This window comes from Meles meles, chromosome 18 (genome assembly GCF_922984935.1).
Source record: "Meles meles chromosome 18, mMelMel3.1 paternal haplotype, whole genome shotgun sequence".
Taxonomy (NCBI): Eukaryota; Metazoa; Chordata; class Mammalia; order Carnivora; family Mustelidae; genus Meles; species Meles meles.
Genome location: NC_060083.1, coordinates 13,186,156 through 13,192,577, shown reverse-complemented (window position 1 = coordinate 13,192,577; position 6,422 = coordinate 13,186,156). Strand labels below are relative to the sequence as shown.

At 43.5% G+C, this 6,422-nt stretch overlaps 1 pseudogene; it reads right to left on the bottom strand.

Moving 5' to 3' along the window:
• Positions 1-473: 473 nt before the first annotated feature.
• LOC123929995 lies at positions 474-5,898 on the bottom strand (annotated as a pseudogene).
• Positions 5,899-6,422: the final 524 nt, after the last annotated feature.

Here is a 6,422-nt window from a genome sequence, read left to right as displayed (position 1 = left end):
ACAAACAAACAAACAAACACCACACACAAACACACACACACACACACACTAAAATAAAATCCCCAGATCTTGGAACTGATAGAGATCTTGGAGAAAGTACCAGTGACCCAACACTCTGCACACAGACCCAGGCTGAGTTCTTCACAAAGGATTGAGTTCCCTGAGCTATGAATTCCATCCACGTTCACACAGAATATAGAGGAGACAGAACAGGAGGAGGAGGCAGGCTTTGAGGATGAACAGACAATCCAATGGTAAATAGAGAATCCATTCTCTCTCAGTTGTGTGTGCGTGATATGAATGCCAATGATCGTTCTCCCGAGTTACAGAATATTCACTTGTCTGGAAAGGAGAGTCTGAGATAACTCGAGGAATACTGGAGCTATTATAGTCTTGATGCCAAAATAAAATAGCAAAGAGAAAAGAACACGATAGGTTCAAGGCCTTTGGGAAATGATTGTGTTGATCAGATTTCATCTTCTCACAGCCTGGCACCTGTCTTTTCCTTCTAACGAATTCATCAGCTGAGAGAAGCTGTCTTGCAGGACATGCAAGTCATCCAGCAAGTAAGGATGAGGATCTAGCGTTTTCCACATGCAACTGTTTCAGACTCAAAGTAGCTTTTGGTCTCTTGTACTGAGTGAGCAGATGGCTTGTCTTGATGATGTGCAAAAGTAAAAAGGATACAGTGGGTGCTGAAGAGCTGAGCTGCAGTCCTTTTCTAGCATTTCCAGATCCCTTGAGATCCTTGGGAGTATTTCCAGATATTATCAGCCTCTTCAAGCTCTTTTACGTTCAAGATGGCATGTTTTTAAGTAATCTCTATGCCCAATGTGGGGCTTGAACTCATGACCCCCAGATCAAGAGGCGCATGCTATACCCACTGAGCCAGCCAGGCACCCCTCAAGATGGCATTCTAGAATAACAGTGCTTTTAAATACTAAAATCTGTTTTGTCAACCCCACATTGTCCTTCATGCCTCTGTGCATTTATTTTTCATCACACAATTTTCCATGTTGAGATCAAATTCTCAGGGCTTTCACTGAAGACCTTTGACAACAGAAGGGCCTTGCCAGAGTTTGTGGGGCCCACACAAAGCAGATCATAGTCTGGTCATGCAGGTGGTGGTCCCTTGCTCAAAGTGCTCTAAAACACTGATAATCCGTGTACAGAAACACTCAGTTATCTGGAGATCAGACACCTGGCAGTCTAAAGCATTGGGAGCAGCTCACAGTAAGGAAAAGGAGCATCTCTGGCTCCCAGTGAGTCAATCGTTTTTATCATAAAATTTTTATTATTTAATACTTTGTTAATGTATTACTTTATTATGTTTTAATGTAGTTTATCACTTATGTTATCATAATTCTTATAAATATGTATAATTACATACATACTATAAGCATGATATATCGATTATATAATTTCATACATATTAATGTTTATACATTGAATGATATGTAGGTGATTATAATTATTATTGATCATTATTGTAATTATTATGTATAGTACTAATCATAGTTGTTATGGAATATAGTTTCTCTATCCATAGAAGGTGTTCAGTTGTCTGAAGACAGCTTAGGAGAGGGATTCCAGTCTACAGAACATTCTAAATCTGCCAAGAAACCAGGCAGGGCTGGACCCACAAGCTCTGCAGAGGCCCTCCTGGAAAGCCAAGCCACAACTCTGCAGCGATCGGCCCCAGATAGCTTTTCTTGTTCTTGCTCCCAACTTAGCACACACACCCCCGGACTTGAGACCACGAGGGAAACAGATATGCTCCTCGAATATGGTCTATGACATAGAACAGTCCTGTTCTGTCAGCTCCCGTCCTGTTCCCCCACCCCAACAACCTGTCATCGGACCTTCCCCTTTCACCACCCAGAAGCTTTCCTGCTCCTCTGCCTGCCTTTGACTTGATTCTCTGCCAAATGCAGGGGATGGAGATGCCCCCCGACTCACTGTCCTGCTGTCAGTAAGTAGTTCCCATTCTGTCGTGGGTGATGTTTCTTTACCTCAGGATTCTCTCTCCCTCTCCCTTACCCTCTGTACCTTCCTCTATTCAAGAGCTCACACACGCAGTCTCTCTCAAATAAATAAATCCAGGACCCCTGGGTGGCTCAGTCAGGTAAGCATGTGCCTTCGGCTCAGGTCATGATCGTGGGGTCCCGGGATCAGACAGAGTTCCACATCGGGTCCCCTGCTCAGCAGGAGAGTCTGCTTCTCCCTCACCCTCTGCCTGCTGCTCCTGCTGCATATGCTCTCTCTCCCTCTCTTAAATAAATACATAAATAAAATCTTTAAGAAAAATAAAAATTCACATGAAACTTCCAAGTTGTATTGTGGTTCTAAATCAGGACCCTAGGTCAGAAAGTAGCCAACTGAAAACAGTCCTTGGCACTTATTGTGACTTAGGAGAGAACAGTTCTCCCTGTGGAGGCCAACCCAGACAGAGCCATGCATGCCTCCTGGAGCCCCTGCTTCAAACAGCCATGAAAACAGAGTAGTGGGCCCTGCAAGCAGCCCGTCAGAGAATCAACCGAGTGCCCTCGGGAAGATGCAGCGCAGGTATAGACACGACACAACAGGTGGACAACTATCTGCAAAACAGCAAGATGTCACAGCTGCATTAGAATTGTATTATCCCAAAGAACTGTTTAGAAGCCAGTGTTATCCAATAATACAGCCTGTAAGTGCGCAAATGCGGAGACCGTGAATGTGGCTAAGAATCCGGAGTCTGTTAGTGGTTCCGATGAAAGAAAGACATTTGTGGATTCAGGAACTTCTGCCCTCCAGCAAAAAAAAGGGAAAAGTTTGATTTGTCATGGCATTATGAGGAGGCTGTGTCTGAAAAATCCTAACAACAACAACAATAATGCTGCCTCCTTCTGCAAGGGTCTGGTAAGTGTGGGATGGAGCACTGTCTTTCCGTGAAGGAGACAGGAAGCAAGTGTGAGAAAAGGTACATGGGTCTCACCCAGGCATCGTGGCAAAGCTATCTCTTGAGGTGCCATCCACTTCATGTTGGGAAATCTGAACTTCTAGGTCACCGCATGGTGTGCAGGTCCCACAGAATCTGGAGATTTCCTCAAATGTGCCACGTGACTCCAAGAGCCTCTTCCCTGGAGTTTGGCAGCACAGGGTTGGTTAGCAAGACCTGATATGGGCCTTTCCAAAGAGCTTGAAGAGATTTTTTTCTGGAGCTCTTTTCCAGTAGACAAGATCTCCAGGTTGCAAGATGGGATGCTTAAGGTCATCCCCTTAAATGCACTGGGAAACCACTCCTCTCCCAAAACATGGTTATTTTTAACATGAACACTTAAGCCTTTAAATATTGATTTCCATTCATTTTATTTACAAATTCCCTTTATTAATTTTCATAGCCTGAAATCCACATTGCCTGTGTGGACTGAGAAATCTAAGCCAAAATGTGAGTTTACTACATCTACTCCCATTGGAGGTACCGAGAGGAATACGTATACTCTACAGGAATATGCTTTAAAGCCAGGCATTAATATATTCCTATTGAAAAACTTTTGAGGAAATAATCAGAACCCATACAACAGTGCAGAATGTGAACCAAAGAAGAAAGTGGGGGAGGAGGAGGGGACTGGGGGCAGGGAGGGGAGGGACAACAGTGCAGAATGTGAACCAAAGAAGAAGGTGGGGGAGGAGGAGGGGACTGGGGGCAGGGAGTGGAGGGGAGGGGAGGGGTGGGAGAAGGAGAAGAAAAGCTTGCAAAGACCACATACTGCAAATTACAGGCTCTGTATATTTTCAAAAGAATGTATTGACATCAAGATGAAAGATTACCAAAAATGTCCAGACATTTGAAAGGAACCCAGGCGAAACTTCCAGAATTGACTAATGAAATAACTAAAATTACAAACTCAGCTAGAGGGCTAAGCAGATACAGAGGAATTAATTAACTAGGAGCCAGATTTGAAGGTACTCTCAACAATGCCACAAGGATTAGAACATGGAAAATGTGGAGAAAACTCTCCATGAAATTTCAAAGCGCTTAAAAGGTCCTCAAATGCACTTGCACGGCCTCCTAGATGGGAATCTCTCTTTTCTTCCTCTGTGACCTCATTTGGTATCATTTCCCCGTGACCCAGAAGCTTCATTCACTCTTGTGGAATATGCTGTGATGGTTCATTTTTTGTGTTGGCTTCGCTGGGCCACAAGGTACCCAATTGGATGAAACTTTGCTCTGGTCCTATGAGAGTGTTTCTGGATGAGACTAACACTTGAATCGGTTACTCAGTAAAACAGATTGCCACCCCAATGCTGCTGGGCCTCATCCAACTGGTTGAGCCAGAACAAAAAGGCTGAGTAAGGGAGACGCCCCTCTTTCTAACCCTCTGACTTTGAGCTGGGACATTGGTCTTCTCCTGCCTGGGCCATAACCGTGTGAGCCAGTTTCTAATAAATCCCTCTCTAGAGAGAGATTACATGGAGATGTAGGTATAAACAGTCAGTTGTTTCTCTGGAGAATGCCAACTAATACACATTCAATTCCTCCTCCTGACTTAGTTCCATTGATTTAACTCCTTCCTTTCTTTAGGAAATGAGGATCCCAGTTAGATGCCCTTTCTGACCTAAACAAATTTAGACCACACAGATCCGCAGGTCCCGCCCCAGTGAATGGAAACACCACTCTGTTGTCCAGATCGTGGATCTACATTGTCACAGCTCTGTCCTAGGGAGGCTTTGGGTAGTTTGCTATGTTCCCCCAGGGCCACGAGAAGCCCTTATTATTGCCAAGTGGGCTGCTAAGAGGCACATCCTGGGAGAAATAGAGCAGAACAACAAGTGGATGAACAAAAGAGCAGACCACTTGCAAATGAAAAATGAAATGAAATGAAAAACTGAAAGAAAAATGAAATGAAAAAATGCTTTTCAACCAATTCTCATTTAAATTAGGAAATCTGGGTTGCAATTCACATAAAATCAACAATTTAATATGGCAGATGGGTGTTTTGAAATTTTTCTTAGGAAGACAGGAGACCTGCACCAGGGAGTGTTAAAATCCCTTTTAACTGATGATTAAACAAAAAATTCAAATGATTTATTTGACCAAGAAACAGTGGATCTCAATCTAAACAAATCTCAAGGGAAAAAAAAAAAGGACTGATAGAATGAGAGTGCAGATTTAGACATTAACTAAAATTGAGTAGAGAATATATGATGGATACAGAAATATCACTGAAACCCAGCGACTTGCCACATTCCTCATGTCTAAATATCCAGTCAAGTACTTCGACTTATGCTCAAGTCCCAGGCCATGCTGTGCTATGTGATACATCCCAGACCCATATTACCAGTCATCATGGCGGTAATTTCACTGTGGATATTAAACAGCTTCAAGATACTATTCAGGGCATTCCTCAGTATTCTTACAATCAGTTCCAAGAGTGAGTTCCATGTAAAGGATTAATGATATTCTGTCTGAGGTAAACTCCTTTGCTTGGATCAAAACACTGGTCTTGGCATTATAGGTGGAATGATGACACTTTTTATTGCTATAATCATTTTATGCTTAGTCCTCAGATGCTCACGGAAATCTTTCTGATGACTAACGGTACGACAACTTGCAAACGGATTTTGCTGCTTCTGCATTAACAAAAAGGAGGAAATGTAACCGTCCCTCAGAATGATAGACTGCTTAAAATATCACCAAGTGGTGATATTTTAATAAATAATATTTTAATAATAACAATTAAATTTATTAAAATAATAATATTTTAATAAATAAATGAGAAATGGTACTGGTCACGCAGCATGCTTGAGGATGACCTTGAGAAAACCTGTACTAGCAGCAGGCCTCCGGTGGAGAGGAGGATACACGTCCTTGGAGCCCAGCAGCTGGGGATGCCCTGGTCGCTCAGGGTGGAACATTGCCTGTTTCCCTTTTCCATTATCTCCCCGGCCTCATTAAAGCCTTCTGTTAGAATAATCCCTTTCTGTGCTCTTGCTCAACTATAAATTCCATGCTGCTGGGCCAGGCACACCCTACTCTGTTGACCTACAAGACTATGATCAACATAGGACTCCCATTCCTTCTGGTTGGCCTACAAGACCCATGACTAATGTATAACCTCCTCCTTTGTTGGTTGTTATCTTGTATCTAATAAATACGGGACTGAGGAGTTTTTTGGGGTGACAGTCCTTTCAGCTGTTGTCCTGCTCCCTCTTCAGGTGACTTGTTTGCACCTCATTCTTCTCCTGAGTGCCATCAGGAAGCAGCTCCCCAAATCCCGGCAGAGGGAAGAGACGCACTGAGGGAGGCCTGGTGCTTGTGTGAAGTGGGATGTCACTCAGCGCTCAGGGAGCTGTCACACCCTCACGGCAAAGCTGTCCTCCTTTGCCCTGAGCCTCAATCTTCGATGCCAGACCCATACTCTAGGCCAGGAGTGTCTTTA